We start from the raw sequence: 22,554 nt of genomic DNA on the forward strand, positions 1-22,554 counted from the left end.
GTCACAAGTTACTCATAACTGAGGGCATGGCTACTGGCAAACGAGACAGGAAGAGCTCTTAACGCCGACTGCCGACTTTGGTGCGCAGTCCGTGTCTCTTACTAGTTTTGTCACAGTTCGTGGATATCCGATAAAGTTCATACTTACTGATACATGCATTTGTTAATGAACGGGTGTGAATTTTACTGAGGGAAAATTATGATAAATAGTTTCAAACATCCAGTGTCTCCTCCTAGTATTCATGTTGTCATAAATGCCTTTAATTATTAAATATAAACAAACAAACAAAATTGGTGACTTTGGCGCCAAGATGGCGCTACTTCCCGTCGTGTATATTTCCCAGGCTGACGCTTGTTGCTACGGTCAGTGCTGAGCCCCACCCCACTACGCGCGGCATGCGCTCGCTGCGTCACCTAGCCAGCCAGCATGGGAAATGTTCTGACTCGTGGCCGGCTACGGCCTACAGCACTTCCTAGCTATCGCGAATACATCAATAAGAGACAATAATTTATTAAAACTGGTGAAAATGTCTTCTTCATGTAAGAGGCACCTTAAAAGTGCTGCAAAGATTGGCAGCTTGCTTTAAATATGCAGAATGTCAAATTGTGCACTTCACAGAAAGCAAGAGAGCTTGATAACCTTATCGCTATAGCACCAATGAGTCACTGTCGGAATTGGCCAACTCATACCAACACACTTAACTGAGGCACACCCTAAGTTACTTAACCTGATGACGACTCTCCATCAACATAACTGGCTGCATCCCCCTTTCCGAAAAATAATCTTTCAAGTAGCAAATCCTACTTCATTCTCCATATGATCATTCTTTGATAATAAGCGTAGATGTGCTAAAGAGTAAACTTCTTTCTAGAAACTGAGGAATGCTGCGTCTATCTGTCTGCCTCAGTCCGTGGCTTTCACTATGACATGTGAGAAAAATGGGAGTTGGGTTTCATGTGACCGATGTTTTCGGAGGCACAGTGGTTACCTTGAAGGCAGTCACTATTTTTGTATAATTTAGTATTTCCCTGTCTATAGCCATATGCAACATTCTGCACCAGTTATGCAGTAGTCTCTTTCTTTTGGAGTTACTGCAGTGACTGTATACTATGTAGGTTGCTCCCATAACCATTTGTATCAAAACTGCAGCCTGGTGCTTCCTTATTTCATACCTCTGTTGCAGACTGTGAAGTTACAGGTGTCCCTGTGGGAATAATCTGGTGTTGGAGTCATACAGGATTGTGTGTTCACAGTGCACTGAAAATTTAAATTGACATATTTGTCCACAACCTTCTTTGCCTCGTACAAAAAAGGTTTGTAAGGGAGCCAGTTCCTGCTATCAAACATAGAGATCTGCACTTTGATGTACAATCCTTAGAATTGTACCATTATAACAGCTCTGTTAAATTTGACAAGTTGCTTCTAGTATTAACTTCCACTCTTCATCTTGTTAATTATGAAGATACATTTAGCTTGTTGAGCAAGTTGGCAAACTGATTTACATTTTACAACTAAAAGAACTTAGTGAATAACTTGTCTACAAACTATCATAGTATTTTTTGAGATACTTCTGACTTCCAGTAACTGATATGTTAATGGTTGGCCATTATCCATCCCTTGATGTCAGTTGTGATCAATTGGATTTGTTTAGTCCAGTCTGTTAAAGTTTACAGTACAATCACAATATCCCATGACACCATGCTTTGTCTGCCATTTTGCCGTGGTGGTAATTCTTGCAGAGTTCCTTACAAGCTGTATATTTACATGTACTGTTACTAAAGTACAGGGTGATAATTATTGCTGTAGAACTAACACAACTGGTCAGAATGACATCAAATTGCAACAGAATATTATCGGAGAACGGAAAAAGGTATGGCAGAAGGAAAAATAAATAGTTACAAAATGCAGCAATAGATGGTGCTGTAAGCATAATTTAATAGTTGTTGACTACAAATGACAAATGAATCATACGATAATGCCTAAGGTGTACGTTTGACAAACTGTACTAATCTGTGTGCATGGGTGTACAGGTGTGATAGTGTTAGTTACATAAGCCCATCCACAATGGCAAGGTCATATCACAACATCTGGGAAATTTTTTGTTGTTGTCTGGAGGCCAAAAACTGCATAAAAAGCATCAATCAAAATCCAATTGAATTATTAATTTGTGCGTGACTGGTACAAAACATGTTCGGTATGCTGTCCAGTTTTCTGCAACAGTCTGAAATTGAGAAACACCATGTTCCACAAGTGATAGAAGTGTTTCCAGTGTCACATTCAGAATGTGTTGTGCAATGCGTGCCTTGAATGCAGCTAAGTTTGCAATTGGAACACTGAACATAATCTTTCAGATAGCTGCACAGCCAGAAGACACTCGGATTAAGGTCAGGTGATCGGGACAGCAGGCTGTGGGGAAATGGCAGCTAATAACTCCAGCATTTCCAAAATGGCACTTCAGCAGCTGCTTAACTGGATTTGCAATGTGCGGAGGTGTGCCATCTTGCATAAAAAAGATTCCATCCATACATCCACACTGGACAGCTGGAATGATACGGTTGTGTCACTTTGAAAAAATATGGTCCTATGGTAAATGCTGCCATAAACCTGCAGCACACAATGACTTTCTGGGTGAAGTGTGTCACGAACCCGCTCTACTGTTCAGGAAAAGTTACCTCCATAAGGACACCGTTAGGGTGTGGCTAATGGCTGCATAATACTTTAGTAGAGCTGGCCATGATGTCTCCTTTGTTGATGTTGCTGAGTCTGCGTTGTCCATGTGGCTTCTCATTGTGTAGGCGATGATTCCTCTGATGCTCTGGGTCCAAGAACAGGTGCGGGTATTTTAATTATTACTCGACTATCGAAAAATGATGCAGTACTCCACAGTTTCTTTGTATCAAAAACACATTTATTGCCAAAACTATATACACAACTACACTCGACCGTGGCCAACACTCAAGTGCCCGTAAACCCGTTGTAGACCAAAGATCACGGTCGTAAGCTACAAAGAACGTACAATTCCAATATTGATTATTGATTGCAACACCTGACTTAGTATTATCTCAAGCAAAAGCTTTAACATGACTTTAGTGTGTAATAAAATAAAATGTCTATTTGTCAGTTCCATTACAATAGCCCCCCAAGAATTTTGTAAGTATGAAAATGCGAACAAAATTCTGACTTCAGAATAATGGAACTGCCAAGAATATGATTTTAAATAAATTTAAATTTTTAATAGCATAATTAAAAGGAAACAATCCTAAGACTGAAATTGTTATACTAAGCAAAGGAAAAATACAATTTTTAGCCTTGGAGTAAATGAGATACAACAGAGGATTCACAATTTTCACTTAGAAGAGTCCATAATGTTGCAGCACTTCACATGAAACCATTGAAAGAGTAACTTTTAACTGCAGGCTTGTTTTCTTTTCTTTTGTTGCCCACTTTTTACACTACTCAGTCTGTCCCACATTGTCCATCTACACATTGGTGACTTCTGTTGAAGGTCTGATTTCTGCATGTCCTGCAGTGCGTCTCTTCAAAGCTTAGCTGTTTGTATTACTTCATTGACTATAACCCCATGTCATCTAAAAAAAATCACATACAGAGATCACCTTTTGGTTACATAATGTTTATATGTAAGTACATGGTTAGGATGCATAGTTAACCTTCTGGTAATGTTTATCTAGTGGGAGAAGTTTACAGAATCTGTCTGAGTAACACTACAAAGTTATGAACTGGTCCAACACAGATCCTTTAAATACTAATAAGTTCAATAAACATGTAATACAAATGCTTCAACATATTGGGTGTAAAATGTCTTATTACAGACTATAACACTTACTTCAAGGATAACAAAATTAGATTGTTTTCAAAAGTAAAGTTACAGGCAGTTTGTTACAAGGGTTCATATTCACAGTAAAATAGCAAAGGTAAAATCATGGATGTAAGTTTTGGAATGGTATGTATCTATCAAAATTGAAAAAAAAATATTATTGCCTATGCTTTTGCAGTGGTTGAGAAAGAAATATACAGTAATTCATGTGGTTTACTAAAAATGACTTTCTCCTAGTAGAGTTGGACATCTCAAGCACTTACGTGTGTAGTAATTACGACTCTGCCTTTAAGATTAAAATAAATTAAACTTAATTGTTGGAAGACAGATTTAGTGCTGATTAAAGGCTTGCATTATACATGATGTCTCAAGTGTGGTGTGAGAAAGTTATTACACAAATTATCAAATATCAATCAAATTGCATAAACATACAGAAATATCAAGAACATGACAAGCGTATTACACAGAAAATCCATTGAAAACACTTCATACAATTAATACATATTAAACAAATAATAAACATTTTAAAGGGCACAAAACTGTAACAAAATCAGACAATTTTTTTCACACAATGTTCTAACGACTTTTTCATCTGTGACCCCTTTAATATACCTCATTTTAAACTGTTTTTCTTCATTGTGATCAAAAATTTGTTTCCCCTCCTACTGGTAGCCTTGATAGAGCATCTGCAACTATGTCGTCAGTGTCTTTAATATACTTATTTTCAAAGTTGAATTGTTGTAAATACAATGCCCATCTTGTAAGCCTATCATGATAGAGCTTGCATTCCTGTATATAGCTTAAGGCTTTATGATCAGAGTACACTATTACCTTATGTCCGAGTAAATACGTCCTGAATTTTGCAAATGACCACTGTATAGCTAATAGCTCTTTTTCTGTTACTGTGTAGTTCTTTTCATGCTTCAGTAACACTCTGCTTGCAAATGCAATTGTAGCATGAACTGTGTCCCCATTGACTTCTTTTACTTCAAATAATTCAGCACCTAGCCCATAATCACTGCTGTCAGTATGTAAACAAAGGTAAATTGAAATCTGGTCTGTGTAACAGGTTCTGGTTATTCAGTTCCTTTTTTATTATGTCGAAAGCCTCTTGACAATCTTTACTTCATATCCAGACAGTGTCCTTTAACAAGTTACTTAGACAGGGTGTGTTTTAATCTTTGTTTACTTACAAATTTTCTGTAGAAGCCACATAGCCCATAAAATGATTTCAGTTGTTTTATGTTAAGGGGTATAGGAAACTCTGCAATAGCTTTAATTTTGTCTGGATCAGCCAAATTTCTTTTTCTGTTATGACCTGTCCCAAAAATTTTAACTCAGGTACTGCAAATTTGAACTTTTCTACTTTTAGTGTCATTCCTCTGCGTCTAAGTTTCTCACACGCCTGTCTTAAAAGCCCAACATGCTCATTCCTGCCCAAGCACATGGTCTAAAGCTAATGAATTCTGCTACCGATGAGTTCAAGCCAAACGGGACTACCCAATACTGATAGCAACGGCCATTGTACAGAAAAGCAGTGTATTTCCTAGATTTGGGTGCCAGGGGTACTTGGTGAAAGCCTGAGGTTAAGTCTAGACTTGACATTAATTTTATGTCCTTGAACTTGTGCAACAGCTCATCAATGTTTTCAGGGAGGTCTGTTTCCCTTTATAAGATCTTGTTTAAAGGCCTGGCGTCAAGAACTATTCTCGCTCCCCCATCCCCCTTTGACACAACTACCAGCGAGTTATTATAAGCACTGGTACTCCTTTCAATAATGCCACACACTTCCATCTTATGTAATTCTTTCTCAACTGCTGTACGTTTTGCTATGGGCACACCATATGGTTTTATGAAAAATGGGTCATGTGCTCTTACTTGCAAAGTACATTTGTAACCTCTAACTTTCACTGGAATGTTGCTAAAGACATCACTGTATTCCCATAACAAAGACTCTAGTTCCTGTTTTTGCTCATTGTTTAGACCACTAGCTTCAGAAATCTTTGTGTTTACCAGTGTGTTCAAATCTACTTCACTTAAATCCAGCTCTGTTATGTGTTTGCCAACATATTTCTCTTTTACAAGATTTATAGTGTTAAATTTATCATTACACAACACTCTATTTGATCTGACAAACTTGGTGGAGATACCCCCCCCCCCCCCCCCCCCCATTTGGTGTTAGAACTTTTTGTCCTCCCCAATCAAATCTTGCATCTACACTCCGAATCCATGACATCCCAAGAATACAGTCCTCACTGAGGCCTGGTATAATTAGGCATCCATGTGTAAATGTGACTCCCTCAATTGTAAAAAATAAGTTTGTCTTTTCACAGTTTTACTATGTTTTCCTGTAGCCCCTCTTATTTTCACCCCAATGACTGGCATTTCAATGTAATCTTTCTCGCACTTCAGCTTTTTGCTTAGAATTTCAGATATTCCTGAAACCTGACTCCCTGTGTCTAAAAGGCACTTGCCTTCCCAGGTACCAACATTTGCTCTAATGAACGGACTACCTGTGTCATCACCTTTTTGAGGCTGAACGTATACATACAATAAATCATTCTGAATTTCACTGAAACAATGACTTTCTGACTAACAAGTACCTATATTACTGTCACCTTTATTATCTACAGGCATAACATTAACACACACATCATTAGCACTGTCATTTGCATTGATAATTTCATTAATCCAAATATTTTCACCCATATAACATTGTTCACCACTAAGGTATTTATCCTTCAGTTGTTCAACAATAATGTTTAGTGTTTTTCCACCGATCAGGATATAAAATTTGAGACATATTAAGAATCATTTTTAATTTCATCACTATTTAGCCACATATTATAAAGAAATAACTCACCTTTGTTCATTGCAAATAGTAGCCTACTTCCACAGTCAGTTTTACTGTTCAGGGAATCTTTATCAACTGCCCAGGTTGCTTCATAAGATGTTGGATTACACAGCCTATTGGTTGTGACACTGGCATTACCACCACTTAAACTGTTAATAACATCCTTGGGTACATCTACAACATGCATATCAGTTTCTCCCACAACATCTAATGCCTCCATTTCCTCTTTAAAGCAAACAAAATATTTTTCACCATCATGTATGAAGATTTAATGATTGTAGTATTTGGGACAATCATCAACCTCTCTCTCCTGAAAGCTTAAAATGTTGCTTTCACACCCAAGTGTTTTTAATTCTTTGCTCGTTAAATCAGTGTCAACCATTTGCTCACCTGCTTCCTTCATCAGTGCATAAATTCCTGCTGGTCCTCTGACAAACTACAAGCTTCTGCCCATTCATAAGATTCAACTAAGTCAATTATTTTCTCTGGGTCTTTATTGCAACTAATGTGTTCGTTCTTAACAGGTACTGTGTTTAGAGGGTAATACAGTCATAAGATAACTACTCATTACTTAAGATGTATCTCTTGGTGCAACGTAATCAGTGTTATTGGTCCATCTATTATCTATGCTTTTCGCCCCTACCTTGTGGACTGACAATGGAGCGCATGCTAGTTTTTTACTTCATGACTTCCCATAGCAATCTGACTCCCAGCATCCCTATGTTCACGCCAATTCCTGTTTTCGGACTCCCTGTAATTGCTTCTGTTAAATTGTTCCCAGATTGTCCTCTTGAATGGAAATAATAATTATTAATATTCTGACTATTTTGTTCCCTATGATGAAAACAATGGTTGTTGGGCCTACTGTTTTCCCTCCTGTTAAAATTAGTGTTTCCCCAACCATGATCCCCACCTCTTTGTGTGTGATTGAAATAGTTTTTTGGTTTCCCCACTTTGTCTATAATCCTGTCAAGTTTGTCCACATAGCTTAGAAATTGTTCAATGTTGTCATCTGGTCCGTACACTAGGTCCCATTGCACATTTGTTGGCAACCTACTCTTTAAAGCATCTATCTGTGTGAGCTCATCAAAGGGTTTACTCAAATGTAAAAGTTTCTTCAGTTGATTCTTACAAAACTGTTTCATAGTCCCCTTTGTTTCTCTGTAATTTGGTCCATTCAGGAACTCGCTCTTTATCCTGGCTTGGTCAGTTTCAGACCAGAACCGTCTTAAGAACTCAATTTCAAATTCGCCATAAGACATGTCCATAGAAAAATTTTGATTGGCCCATGACAAAGATTCCCCCTCCAAAAATTTTTAACAAACTTAATTTTGAAACTTTCACTCATATTGGGCAAAAAATTGTCTCTACAACTCTGCAGAAAGTCAACAGGATGCAAACTAAACTCATTAGAAAGTTTTTAACTGGAATATTGGATAATAAAGTACATGTGTCCATAAAAAATTTGTTAGGTACATCGTTGATAAATATTTCAAACTTCTGGTTTAACTCTGATACTGTACTTTTTAATTCATTAACATCTGTCTTAGTTTCAATCTCATGGAGTTTTACTGTGTTAATGTTTCCACTTTATCATCCACAATGTTTAGTTTCAAATCTACTCTACTTTCAAGATCTACTGCCATAGCTTTTACATTTACACAAACTGTATCTATTCGACTATTAACATTATCAAAACACTTTGTAAAAAATGAACTGGTCACAGAGAGAGAAAAATGCAGACTGAATTTTGTTACTCAGACTAGATTTTACGTATCCCACTTTAGATTCTACCGCTAAAATCTTTGTTTCTGCTTTGCTAAGTTTCTTGTCTATCTTTGATATATCGTTGCGAAGTTTATTACCCCAAAGTAAGACATTATCAAATTTTTTGTTCATAGCTCCTCCTAGACGCGACACTTTCTGATTTATAACCCGAAAACTGTCCGCGACCGTCAGATTCATGTTTTGCAATTGATCTTCATTAGCTTGTAAGTGGGCTGCAACAGTTTGATTTAAAGCTAACGATTGTTCCATCGTTCGTAACAGTGATTTAATGTCTGACGTCTCACGTTCAGATTAATTAAGACTTTGATCCCCTTCTTTGACTGACTCATCTTCCGTTTTTATTGGCATGTCTACAACCCCAAAGACTAACAAATTTTCACAATCCTGCTCGGATACACTTTCCTCTTTCACAATGGTCATTTTCGTGAAATTTCACACACAAAATAATAAAAGGAATAAACAGCACTACACAAATGTACTTACCTTTTCAGTCTGGGTCCTCACTCGTGTGGTCAGTCCACTTTACTGCTTCGTTTCGTCTCCCTTGACTTCCGTGTATTGCACTTCTTTGTACCACGTGGTCATTAGACTTCTGCAAAACAGATTTCGTCAATCCTGGACGAGCACCTAGTTCTCACGAACCCGCTCTGCTGTTCAGGAAAAGTTACCTCCATAAGGACACCGTTACGGTGTGGCTAATGGCTGCATAATACTTTAGTAGAGCTGGCCATGATGTCTCCTTTGTTGATGTTGCTGAGTCTGCGTTGTCCATGTGGCTTCTCATTGTGTAGGCGATGATTCCTCTGATGCTCTGGGTCCAAGAACAGGTGCGGGTTTTTTAATTATTACTAGACGCAGTACTCCACGGTTTCTTGGTATCATAAACACATTTATTGCCAAAACTATAGACACAACTACACTCAACTGTGGCCAACACTAAAGTGCCCGTAAACCCGTTGTAGACCAAAGATCACGGTCGTAAGCTACAAACAACATACAATTCCAATATAGATTATTGATTGTAACACCTAACTTAGTATTATCTTAAACAAAAGCTTTTTTAACATGACTTTAGTGTATAATAAAATAAAATGTCTATTTGTCAGTTCCATTACAAGTGGTACTGGTTGTTTTGCATGTGCATTTTCCTTTGCCCATATTCGAAAATTCTGTGTATTGACATATTCTTTCAGATGGAAGTGGGCTTTCTGTCCAAAATCTTTCATTGGCAATCATTTTCCACTTCCATGTGAGCAAGAAATTCTAAAGCAAAGGTCTCTCTTGCTGGCACCAACTTGTGCACATGGCTAATTTTGAATGGACAGCGAAGAAGGATGGTTTGTAGGATTTTATGCACCATGCTCACAGGTATGTCCAATGTTTGGGCAATTCTCTGTGCACTACACATCTGCACACCACCAGTGGTCTCTTCCTGCATTGCTGTGGGCACTCCTCCTGACATCAAATCAGTTTGTGTCCTCCCTCTACCAGGTTGCACACCAAAAGAACCTGACTTTTCAGATTTCCGGATCATTTACTCCGGACCTGCAGCACTCATTGGACCAATGCCTTTTTTCAAACCCTTCAGCGTCCGGAACTTCTGCAGAGCGATGTGTGCACAGTCATCATTCTTGTAATACTGCTTTACAGAGTGTGATCCTGCATAGTCAGTCATGGTGAATGTCTGAGACGGGAAAGGAGGAAAAGCCGTGTACATGGTGTGTTTATACCAACTTCAGTGGATAGTGTGCATGACAGGTGTTTTCATTTACTATTCGGACAGTCCCCTGCGGGTTCGGGGGTTCGAATAGGCCCGCGGTATTCCTGCCTGTCGTAAGAGGCGACTAAAAGGAGTCTCAAACTTTTCGGCCTTATATGATGGTCCCCTGTTGGGTTTGACCTCCATCTCTCAAAATTTTCCGAAGAGCGAGCCAATTGGGGAAGGGTGCCTTACTTGGTGCATTGTGTCCATCTTACGATCAGACTTTTCGCCAGCTTATACACCGCTGAATTGCAGTCCTGTCTGCTCTCCATCTCTTGGGCATGACTCTATTTCTGCGTGCAGATTATACCTTGCACTGGGCAGTGCCTCTTTCTGCACTGACAACGACCATGGACCACATGTTACCTAACATCCAGCACGGTAGCCAGTCCGTTGTGGTGGGGCCGCCATGTACCCTGTTGGTTGTAGCCCCCTGACAACACGGGGATCGCTCTACTGATGATGCCTGCGCCGTTAACTCCCCACGTATGCCAAGGAGTAGATGCCTATCCCCCTGGGGTGTCGGGACTCCGGGCAACGGCCATCCTGCCAGGTGGCTCTTGCTGGGCTGGGTGGCGCCCGTGGGGAGGACCCTTGGTCGGAGTAGGTGGCATCAGGGCGGATGACCCGCAATGAAGCGTGGTACATCGTCTCTCGCTGGTGGCCAGCCGCCAGCAGTCTCTAAGCGTTCTCGGGCTCAGTTTAACGCTCAGAAGTACGATCCGAAAACGTTCCCCTCCCTGGCCACACCGTGGGAGAAACGTAAGTCTCAGGATGGCAGTAGCAGTTATTTGCCCCGCTTCTTAGTCTTTTCTCTCCACGAAGCCTCAGTTCTTCATAGAGCATTTAGAGGACAAGTTTGGGGAGGTGGAGGGCTTGTCAAAAATGCGCTCTGGGTCGGTCCTGATACAAACGGCATCCTCTGCCCAGTCACGACGGTTAATTGCTTGTGACGAGTTGGGGGTTGTTGCCGTTATGACCACACCCCATAAGAGTTTAAATATGGTCCAGGGAGTTATTTACCATAAGGACCTTCTTTTGCAGTCTGATGACGAGCTGCGCACCAACTTAGAGCGTCGAGGTGTACATTTCGTCCGGCGCGTTCATCGGGGTCCGAAGGAAAATCAGATTGCTACCGGTGGCTTCCTCTTGGCCTTCGAAGGGATACCTTACCGGAAAAGGTCAAGGTGATGGTCTACCGATGTGACGTTAAGCCCTATATCCCTCCCCCGATGCGGTGCTTCAAGTGCTGGAAGTTCGGCCATATGTCTTCCTGCTGCACTTCCAGCCTCACATGTCGAGATTGCGGACGCCCATCACATCCCAATACTCCATGTGCCCCACCTCCCATCTGTGTCAACTGCGGGGAGCACCATTCACCTAGCTCGCCAGACTGCCAAATTTTCCAGAAAGAGCATAAAATTATGGAATACAAGACCCTGGACCGACTAACATATACTGAGGCCAAAAGGAAATATGACTGACTCCATCCTGTGAGAATGACATCTTCCTACGCTGCTGCTACAACACCTGTGCTAGCCCCGTCTGTTTCTCAAATTGTGGCCGGATCGACGAGTAGTAAAACGCCTCCTGCCCCCTCGCCAGTGGGGGGCTCTACCCACTGAGTTGCTCCTGCGCCACCTGCCTCAGGAGCAACACCATCCCTCCCATCGGTGACGTCCGTCCCCACTTCTAACCCGGAGAAGTATCCAACTTCTTCGGCTTCTCACACTTGCAAGGGGTCCCTTGGGTCCCTCCCTTCCCAGGTTTCTGCCAGCGAGAAGGCTGCCGACCGACAGTGGCGTAAGTGCCCACAATCAGGTGGTCGTAGGGCTTCACGATCCTCCTCCGTCCCGGAGACTGAATCGGTGAAGCCCTCCCAGTCGGTGCGACCCAAGGAACGGCGTGAGAAATCCAAGAAGAGCTTTCAGCCCAAGGAACTTGCGGTGGCAGCCATCCCACCGCAACCTTGCAGCTCTGTGTCTGAGGATGCGGTGGAGATTCTGGCATCCGCTGATGACCTCGATCTCGCCGGTCCATCACACACCATCGAAAGCACTATCACAGATGCTAAATCGGAGGCAGCAGGTGACCCAGCCTTCACCCTTTCCTCTGCATTGCTCTGCAGGAAACTTGGTTTCCGGCAATGCGAACCCCCGCCCTCCGTGGCTACCGGGGTTATTATAAGAACTGGGCAGCTTATGAAAGGATGTCTGGTGGCGTCTGCATATATGTCCTGAACTCTCTTCCCAGCGAGTCTGTACCTCTCCAAACACCTTTATAGACTGTCGCTATTCGGGTGTGGAAGCCACAGGCTGTTACCGTCTGCAGTCTTTACCTTCCACCGGATGGTGATTTTGCACAGCATGTTCTAGCTGCTCTGATAGCCCACTTGCCGCCACCTTTCTTGTTACTGGGCGACTTTAACGCCCATAACCATCTGTGGGGTGGGTCAGTGGCAACAGGTCGAGGTGCCATCGTTGAGCATTTATTGGCACAGCTCGATCTCTCGATATTAAATGATGGTGCCTTCACACATTTCAGTGTGGCGCATGGCACATACTCCGCCAATGACATTTCCATCTGTAGCCCTAGCCTCTTACCGTCTGTCCAATGGAGAGTGCATGACGACCTTTGTGGTAGTGACCACTTTCCGATCTTTCTCTCACTGCCACAGCGTCAGTCTTCTGGGTGCCCTAGCAGATGGGCTCTGAATAAGGCTGACTGGGACTTGTTCTCCTCCACTGCCGCTATTGAGCATCTAACGATGACATTGATGCTGTGGTTCAATCGGTCACCACCGGCATCGTTACTGCCGCCGAATCTGCCATTCCCCTTCTTCTGGGTCCCCTCGGCGGCGGACTGTGCCTTGGTGGTCGCCTGAGATCGCTGAAGCGATTACAGCTGGCCGGCGGGCGCTCCAGCGTCACAAGCTACATCCCTCGATCGAACACCTTATCGCCTTCAAACGGCTGCGTTGGCGAACCCGCCGCATTATCCGCCAACGCAAGCAGGAGTGCTGGGAGCGGTATGTTTCCACCATTGGCCTCTGTCACTCCATCGCAGGTCTGGGCCAAGATTCGCCGCCTCTATGGCTATCGGACACCTGCCAGCATCCCTGCGCTCTCACTGAATGGAGCAGTTTGTACTGACTAAGAAGTCATTGCAAACCGCTTGGCAGAGCACTTTGCTCTGAATTCCGCTTCTGCCAGCTACCCCTTGGGCTTCCGCTCCATTACAGAGCGGATAGAACGTCGGAGTCTTTCTTTTCGCACCCACCGTCTTGAATTATACAATGTTCCATTTAGTGAGTGGGAATTCCGCAGTGCCCTCGCCGCTTGTCCTGATACTGCTCCTGGCCCAGATAGCATCCACTCTGACGCTGAAACACCTTTCAGTGGACTGCCAGCGACGGCTCCTTGACCTTTGCAACCGCATTTGGGTCGAGGGTGAGTTTCCGTCGCAATGGTGGGAAAGTCTTGTCCCCATTCTGAAACCGGGGAAGAACCCTTTGGAGGTGGACAGCTACCGTCCCATTAGCCTCACCAACGTTCTTTGCAAGTTGCTTGAATGGATGGTGAGCCGGCGCTTGAATTGGGTACTGGAGTCTTGGGGCCTACTGGCTCCGTCTCAGGGTGGGTTCCGTAAAGGCCGCTCCGCCGCCGACAATCTGGTGAGCCTGGCGTCGGCCATCCTTACTGCCTTTGCTCGCCGTCAGCATCTGGTCGCTGTCTTTTACGACATGCGGAAGGCGTATGATACGACATGGCGTCATCTCATCCTTTCTACGCTTCATGGATGGGGCCTTCGGGGCCCTCTGCCGATCTATATCTGCAAATTTTCTGTTGTATCGTACCTTCCGCGTGCACGTCGCGGCCTCGTATAGTTCCTTCCAAGTCCAGGAGAACGGTGTGCCACAGGGTTCTGTTCTAAGTGTGTGTCTGTTTTTAATAGCCATTAACGGGCTCGCTGTGGCCGTGGGAAATTCTGTCTCCACTTTGCTGTATGCTGACGACTTCTGCCTTTACTACAGCTCTATTGGCATTGCAGCTGCTGAACGTCAGCTACAGGGTGCAATCTGCAAGGCGCAGTCTTCGGCTGCAGCGCATGGTTTTCAGTTTTCGGCAGCCAAGACCTGCGTTAGGCATTTCTGCCGGCGACGCACTGTTCACCCGGAGCCGCGGCTTTATCTTGACGGCGAACTTCTTTCAGTGGTGGAGTCTCACAGGTTTTTGGGGGTGGTTTTTGATGCCCGGTTGACTTGGCTGCCTCATATTCGGCAGCTTAAACAGGCGTGTTGGCGGCATCTAAACGCTATGCGATGCCTGAGCCACACTGGGTGGGGCGCCGACCGATCTACTCTACTACGGCTTTACCAGACGTTGATCCAGTCCCGTCTGGACTACGGGAGTCTGGCTTATGGCTCAGCATCCCCATCTGCGTTGTGGGTGCTGGACCCAATCCTCCACAGCGGGATACGCCTTGCCACTGGTGCCTTCCAGACCAGCCCTGTGGACAGCATACTTGTGGCGGCAGGTGTTCCTCCACTGCAGTTAAGACGCCAACAATTACTGGCTGCTTATTGTGCCCATGTTTGTAGCTCGCCCGGGCATCCAAATTATCGTGTCCTGTTCCCGCAGTCCGTCGTCCGTCTGCCAGAACGTCGGCCTCGGTCGGGTTGTCCGATCGCCATACGTGTCAAACAGCTTCTCTAGGGGCTTGAGTGTTTCCCTGTACCACCTTCTTTCCGGGCCCCTCTGCGTACACCCCCGTGGTGTGTGCTTCAGCATTGCCTTTGGCTCGACTTGGCTCAGGGCCCGAAGGACTCAGTCCCTCCGGTGGCCTTCCGACTCCGCTTTTATTCCATCCTGGCCACGTATCAGGGCTGTGGCGTTGTCTATACCAATGGTTCGATGGTTGCTGGTTGTGTCGGTTATGCACTAACTCTAGGGGACCATTCTGAACAACGTTCGTTGCCGGCTGGCTGCAGTGTTTACACTGCTGAGCTGGTCGCCATCTTTCATGCCCTAGAGTATATCCGCTCCTGCTCAGGTGAGTCCTTAGTTATCTGTAGCGATTCCTTGAGCGGTTTATGAGCTCTCGAGCAGTGTTTCCCTCGTTCTCGTCTGGTGATGGCTATCCAGGAGTCCCTGCATACTCTTGGCCGTTGCGGCAGATCTGTGGTCTTTGTTTGGACCCCAGGCCATGTTGGGATACCCGGAAATGAAACTGTTGACTGCCTGGCGAAATAGGCCACTAGTGCACCATCTCTGGAGATTGGCCTCCCGGCGAGTGATTTGCGGGCACTATTACGCCGCAAAGTTTTCGATTTATGGGACACTGATTGGCGCAACCTGCCCGTTCCAAACAAACTCCGCCGTATCAAGGGGACGACTACTGTGTGGCGGTCATCCATGCGAGCCAACCGCAGGGAATCAGTTGTCCTTTGTCGGCTCCACATTGGCCACACCCGACTCACGCACAGTTATTTACTGTGTCGTGAGGATCCCCCTCTTTGTCGTTGTGGGGCGTCCTTGACGGTGGTCCATATTCTGTTGGAGTGCGCCCTTTTAACTGTGCTCAGGCAGACTTTTGCGCTGCCTGATACGCTCTCTGTGCTTTTATCTGACGACTCTTCCATAGCGGACATAGTTCTGCGTTTTATTCGGGCAGGGGGATTTTATCGCTTAATGTAAGTGTGTGTTTTTGTGTTGATTCTGGCCTATGGCCTACGATTTGTCTGATTTTTCATGTGTTTCTCGGTGGTTGGCTTTTCCCTTTTTGTTTGTATGGTCGGCCAACCACCGTCACACTCTGTGTGATTTTAGTTCGTCTTGTCTGGTCTTTTGTCTACGTTTCTCTTGTTCTGTGTCGTCTGTCTTATTGTCTGTTGATCGTTTTTATCCTCTATGGGTGTTTTTAGTATTTGGAAAAAGGGACCGATGACCGTAGCAGTCTGGTCCCTTTAACCCCCACAAACCAACCTATTATTCGGACACATACAGCACCATCTTTTGGTTAATTTTCACACTTTTTGGTTTTTATGCCATAATTTTTCTCCCTTCTCCAATAATATTCTGTTGCAATTTGATGTCATTCTGACCAGTGGTGTTATTTCTACAGCATTGTGAAAGTCTTAACTTCAATGACAATCGCCCTGTAGATTAACAAACTAGGGAGCCTGGGACAATATTTGTAACCTTATATAATTTCAGTACATTCGTGTCTATGTTGAATCTACAGGCACTCCTTAGCCTTTCGAAAAGTATTAGCCAAAGTATGAATGTCCAATGTAACCATTGAATTAAGTAGTTGTGTGTTCATTAATACAATAACAGAAGAAATTGTTACATGCAGTGTTGTGAAATGGGTTGATATACATTCTGAACAACTAGTTGTGAACCTTAGATTGTTAAATGTTTCCCATTAGACCACCTGTAAATCAGACAACCGTACTATTAAAGCGAATTAATGCCACTAACCAGTAATGTGCTTCTTCACTGGCGGAGACCTGACCACATTCTCACAAGTTAGCCTTGTAACACCCTTGCACTGCCAAGTGCTGTTGTACAACACTAATTCTGTGGTGTCACCGCCAGACACCACACTTGCTAGGTGGTAGCCTTAAAATCGGCCACGGTCCGGTAGTATACGTTGGACCCGCATGTCGCCACTATCAGTGATTGCAGACGGAGTGCCACCACACGGCAGGTCTAGAGTCTTCCTAGCACTCGCCCCAGTTGTACAGCCGACCTTGCTAGCGATGGTTCACTGCCTACTAACATTCTCATTTGCCGAGAAGATAGTTTAGCATAGCCTTCAGCTACGTCATTTGCTACGAACTAGCAAGGCGCCATTATCAGTTACTATTGATATTGTGACCGTCAAGAGCGACATTAATCATTAATTGATTAAAGTTAAGTATTCCCCAGCTACGTCCGTTGTTTCTAAATTCTAATTTCCTTGTCCTGTTCTAAACCTCAAGCCAACCTGCGCGAGCTAAAACACGTGCCTTGCAGCCTCCTCTAGTAACAAGGTGTTGGCTCTCCTGCCAACCACAACAAATTCGATACCTAAGAATAGGACCACCTGTGCAGAAACAAACCGTCAAGGTTATTGACAGGAAGTGAGCAATCTGCAGAAATTGCTAAGTACAAAATGTCTTTATGGAAATTGGTAAATGAAAATATTCCGGTGTATTCCATTACTCAAGCCAAGTGAAGGTGCTCACTTAAATACAAGCTGTGTTAAAAGAAGTACTGGACACTTCCAGGAAGACAATGTGGTGTTGCGAGCTAACATCCCAAAGATGTTTGGGCTCACAGGCGGTTCTGTTTCTTTGAAATGTCTTGGCTCGAACTTGTCTGGGGCTGAACCACATGTCACGTTGCACTTCTTAAATTACACTTGTGACCCTCTGGTTAAATTGTCTGGCTTCTGACAAGTTTGCAAAATACGAAGTTAATGTAACATATAATAACAGTAATAATAATATTGGGATCTAAATTAACGACCCATAAATGATGTAGGCCATGCAGTTGCTATTTGGTTAGAATAATGTTCGTTCAGAAAGCACACTAATGGTAAAAGTGGTCATATTTAGAGTTACTGTTAAACTTGAGCGCATTTGTATCCATTTGGCACAGTTCCATTATTCACAATCTCATCTGGAAATACACGTTATTTATGCAAAAAGTTATTGCCCATCCCCGGCCGCATTTCCGAGATGCTGAAGGTACTCGCTTGACTGACTAGAGCAGTTCCCTTTCCCGAAGCTGTCTATCTGAAAGGCTAAAGCTTATTCTACATTATTTTACATTTTAACATATTTAAATAATCAAAGCTCCACCACTTTAACATTTACTATGAAATAATACACTATTTAGAACATTAAATTCTTTTGCATAAAACCAATACGCTTTCCTTCTTAACTTTGAATGTCATGGCCAGTAGCCTTGCACCAATGTGCTTTCTGATGAAGGAAAAAAAAGTAACTATTATGCACTAAATTTCACAGCAAATATTCTATTGCTTAATGAGTCAATAAAGTATCATGCTGTCATCATTAAGTATGTTTTGTGTGAAGGAAATGATCTGATGCTTAACTGAAAATACTGATAATTTAAATTTGCTGTGTCTTTTAAACAAATGAAGTCACAGAGTTGATATTTACGTTTGTCATTTTATTGATGATGCACTTCTGTATGAAATGTTGATTATGAAGATGAAACAGTGTTCAGATTTTAGCATTCAGGTCTTTGTTACAAAACTTGTTAATTTGATGTAAAAGGTAAATCCTAAATTATTGATGATGTAAATAAAATAGAAACAAACTTCCACATGGGAAAAATATATTAAAAACAGATTCCAAGACTTACTAAGCGGGAAAGTGCCGGTAGATAGGCACAATAAATAAAACACACACACACACACACACACACACACACACACACACACACACACACACACACACACCATACTCCCGGGATTGGAATGACTCCTTACCCTCTCCCTTAAAACCGACATCCTTTCGTCTTTCCCTCTCCTTCCCTCTTTCCTGAAGAAGCAACCGTCAGTTGCGAAAGCTAGAAATTGTGTGTGTGTGTGTGTGTGTGTGTGTGTGTGTGTGTGTGTGTGTGTGTGTGTGTATTTATTGTGCCTATCTACCGGCGCTTTCCCACTTGGTAAGTCTTGGAATATTTGTTTTTAATATATAAATCCTAAAATATTATAGATATGATCAATATTAAAGTTGTATTGGGATAACTGTGAAATTTTATAGAGGATGGCGATTAAAATTACTGTTGCTTGTTTCCCTGAATTCACAGACTTAGTTTCCTTAAATGTTTCCCTTTGTCTGATCTTAGGTCCACCATATTTAACGCTGCTAAGTCTCCTCAGCCACAAAAGCCCTCTACTGGGTTTCTCTATGACGTAGGTTATCACCTGTCTCACTAGCACACTACAGTGCTTAGGCCTCAATAGACAAGACGCCTGTGAGTTTCCCCATCTCGGGGTGAATCTGCGCCCTTTGTGGCATGCGGTCCTGGACGACAGTTCATTTCAAAATTCCTGTAGGTGGGCTATTTCAACTGTATATTTAAATGAGATCACAATACTTGTTAACCCACTGTGTGAGACTGTTTTGAAAATGGCTTCGAAGTATACCACACTGAAAGGTCACGTAAAGTGATTGTGTGTGTTTGAAACATAACAAAGTTCAACCATTAAAGATTGCTACTCGAGAGGTGCAACGACAGTGTTGTTTGGAAAGCTCGAGGAATTGGTGAACAGTTGAAGGCAGCAGTTTAGAAAGTCTTAGCTGTGGGAGGAAGACGGTATGAGCAGGAGAGAGGGTGGAAGGAAGAGGAACTGATAAGTGTTTGAATAATATGGTGACATTTGATTCGTGGCATCCCAGTGTTTTCTTGCTTTATGTGCAGCACGATATGACAAACCTGTGTCGGACAGGACAGATCCTCCTCAGTGTCAATTACTGCTGTCCTGTTGTAGGCCGTGAAGAGATGAACAGGCGCTCTACAGCAGCAGCAGCGGACTGGTCCATCCCTGTCCAGAACGTCACTTCCACCACGGCCACTTTGCCGCATACCGCAGTGGCGACAATCTGCGGAACTGCCTGCCTTTCGCCGTTCTCTCTTCGGATTGGAAACGGCAGCATTGCAGTGCCCTGTCTGCAGTATCCTGCCACTGCACGGAGGACCGTTTGCTGCCAGTTGTTTGGTATGTTGGCATCGGCACCTGACTCGTGCAGCACTTTGCTGTGCAGTTGTGTAGCTCTGTTAACACTGGTTGTTCACAGGGCAGAGATCTCGACAAGCTCGGCCATGTCTCCATTCTCCGCGCATCTTGAATCTGCTTCTTAATGACTCACTCCTTCGCGGTATTATTTTTCACAGAAATGTATTGCCGCAAAAGAAAATCGCAAAATCCTTAACTACATCAATTGAATGCTATAAACCCAGTTGATTACTAATCAGTGTGTAAGGCTTGATAACTTGTTCCAGTAAGGGGAAGGAAATTTTGAGGCTACACACAATTACTTTAGAATTGAAAGTAATGTCAGAGAGTGGTGTTCCACATTACATCTGATGTGAGAAGCACACGTCCTACAAAATCCTCTGTTCAGGGTTACTCTCCCTTATACAAAAACTAATTTTTGGCACGTCATGTGTTTTAAGACCCATCCTTTGTTTTTAATGTGCTGAATTTCAATATCAACTATGGCCTTTGGCATGTATCCTTAAATGTGAGTTTTGCATATGATTCAATGTGATGGGAGGTATCTGAGTAAAACAAATTTTCGTTTAAATACTTGATTTTTATTCACTAAAACCATCATTAACTCTACATGTAAATGTTGACTGTCAAAACTGTTAATATAACTAATTAATGGAAAATCTCATAAAGATGTGAAACAATTACTAACAAAGAGATAGAGGGGCTGGCCAGTACTTACCTCAGCTCAGTACAGCCAATAGAAACACAAAAAACAACCGAAAATTTAAGTTCCTAGATTTCGGAATAAATGTTCCTTCATCAGGGAGGAGAGAGGGGGAAAGAAAGGGAAGAAGGGAAAGTGGATTTAGTTACTCACAACCCAGGTTATGAAGCAACAGGGAAAGGAAAACAGGGAAGGTAGCAAGGATGGAGGCATGGTTGTCAGAGGGAAGCCAAAGATATTCTACTGCAGGTACTGTGCCAGCTTCAAACCAAAGAGGATGCATACAGAATTAAAGAGGTGTATAGTATAAAGATGTAGGATGGAAAGATGCATGAATGGCTAAAGAGGAAAGGGAAAGAGGAGAAGACTGAAAAGTAAATGGGAGTGAGGTTGTTTAACGTAGGTTCAGTCCAGGGGGATGGCGGGATGAAAGGATGTGTTGGAGTGCAAGTTCCCATCTCCGCAGTTCAGAGGGACTGGTGTTGGGTGGGAGAAGCCAAATGGCACATACAGTGTAGCAGGTTCCTAGGTCCCTAGAATTATGCTGGAGGGCATGCTCCGCTACTGGGTATTGGACATCTCCTAGGCGGACAGTTCGTCTGTGTCCGTTCATGCGCTCAGCCAGTTTAGTTGTTGTCATACCAATGTAAAAGGCTGTGTAGTGCAGGCATGTCAGCTGATAAATGACATGTGTAGTCTCACACATGGCCCTGCCTTGAACTGTGTATGTTTTCCTAGTAGCGGGGCTGGAGTAGGTGGTTGTGGGGGGATGCACGGGGCAGGTTTTGCAGCGGGGTCGGTTACAGGGGTAGGAACCGCTGGGTAGAGAAGGTGGTCTGGGAATATTGCAGGGTTTAACAAGGATGTTACGGAGGTTAGGGGGACGACGAAAGGCAACTCTGGGTGGTGTGGGGAGAATTTTGTCAAGGGATGATCTCATTTCAGGGGTTGACTTGAGAAAGTCATATCCCTGGCGGAGTAATTTATTGATGTATTCGAGGCCAGGATAATATTGGGTGACAAGGGGGATGCTTCTGTGTGGTCTGAGGGTAGGAATATTGTTGTTGGACGGGGAGGAATGTATTGCTCGGGAGATCTGTTTGTGGACAAGGTCTGCAGGATAGTTGCGGGAGAGGAAAGCACTGGTCAGGTTATTGGTGTAATTGTTGAGGGATTCGTCACTGGAGCAGATACGCTTGCCACGAATACCTAGGCTGTAGGGAAGGGAGTGTTTGATGTGGAATGGATGGCAGCTATCAAAGTGAAGGTACTGTTGTTTGTTGGTGGGTTTGATATGAACAGAGGTGTGGATGTGAGCTTCAACAAGATGGTCAACATCCAGGAAGGTGGCTTTGGTTTCGGAGAAGGAACAGGTGAAATTCAGATTCGAAAAGGAGTTGAGGTTATGGAGGAAATTAAGGAGTGTTTCTTCACCATGAGTCCAGACCACAAAGATGTAATCTATAAACCTATACCAGGCCAGGGGAAGCAGCTGTTGGGTCTTCAGGAAAGCCTCCTCCATGCGGCCCATGAAGAGGTTGGCATAGGATGGAGCCATCCTGGTTCCCATGGCAGTTCCCCTGATTTGTTTGTAGGTCTGGCCTTCAAAAGTGAAGTAATTATGGGTGAGGATGAAGTTGGTAAGTGTGATACGGAACGAGGTTTTTGGAAGATCTTCGGGTGGGTGTTGGGAGAGGTAGTGCTCAAGGGCAGAGACCATGGGTGTGTGGGATGTAGCATCTATGGTGACAAGAAAGGGTTCAGGTGGGAGAGGAGTGGGAATGGATTTGAGGCGTTCTAGGAAATGGTCTGTGTCCTTGATGTAGGATGGGAGTCTGCAGGTGATAGGTTGG

The 22,554-nt window shown here is 43.6% G+C and overlaps 1 long non-coding RNA gene across 1 annotated transcript in view; it reads left to right on the forward strand.

The window, feature by feature from the left end:
- LOC126295157 (uncharacterized) overlaps nucleotides 1-22,554 on the forward strand; it is a 60,638-nt gene that overhangs the window by 35,484 nt on the left and 2,600 nt on the right. The window contains exon 3 of the long non-coding RNA XR_007552394.1: nucleotides 19,753-19,980. This is a non-coding gene — a long non-coding RNA (uncharacterized LOC126295157). The remainder of the gene's footprint in view (nucleotides 1-19,752; nucleotides 19,981-22,554) is intronic.

This window comes from Schistocerca gregaria, chromosome 11 (assembly GCF_023897955.1).
Source record: "Schistocerca gregaria isolate iqSchGreg1 chromosome 11, iqSchGreg1.2, whole genome shotgun sequence".
In the NCBI taxonomy this organism is placed as follows: Eukaryota; Metazoa; Arthropoda; class Insecta; order Orthoptera; family Acrididae; genus Schistocerca; species Schistocerca gregaria.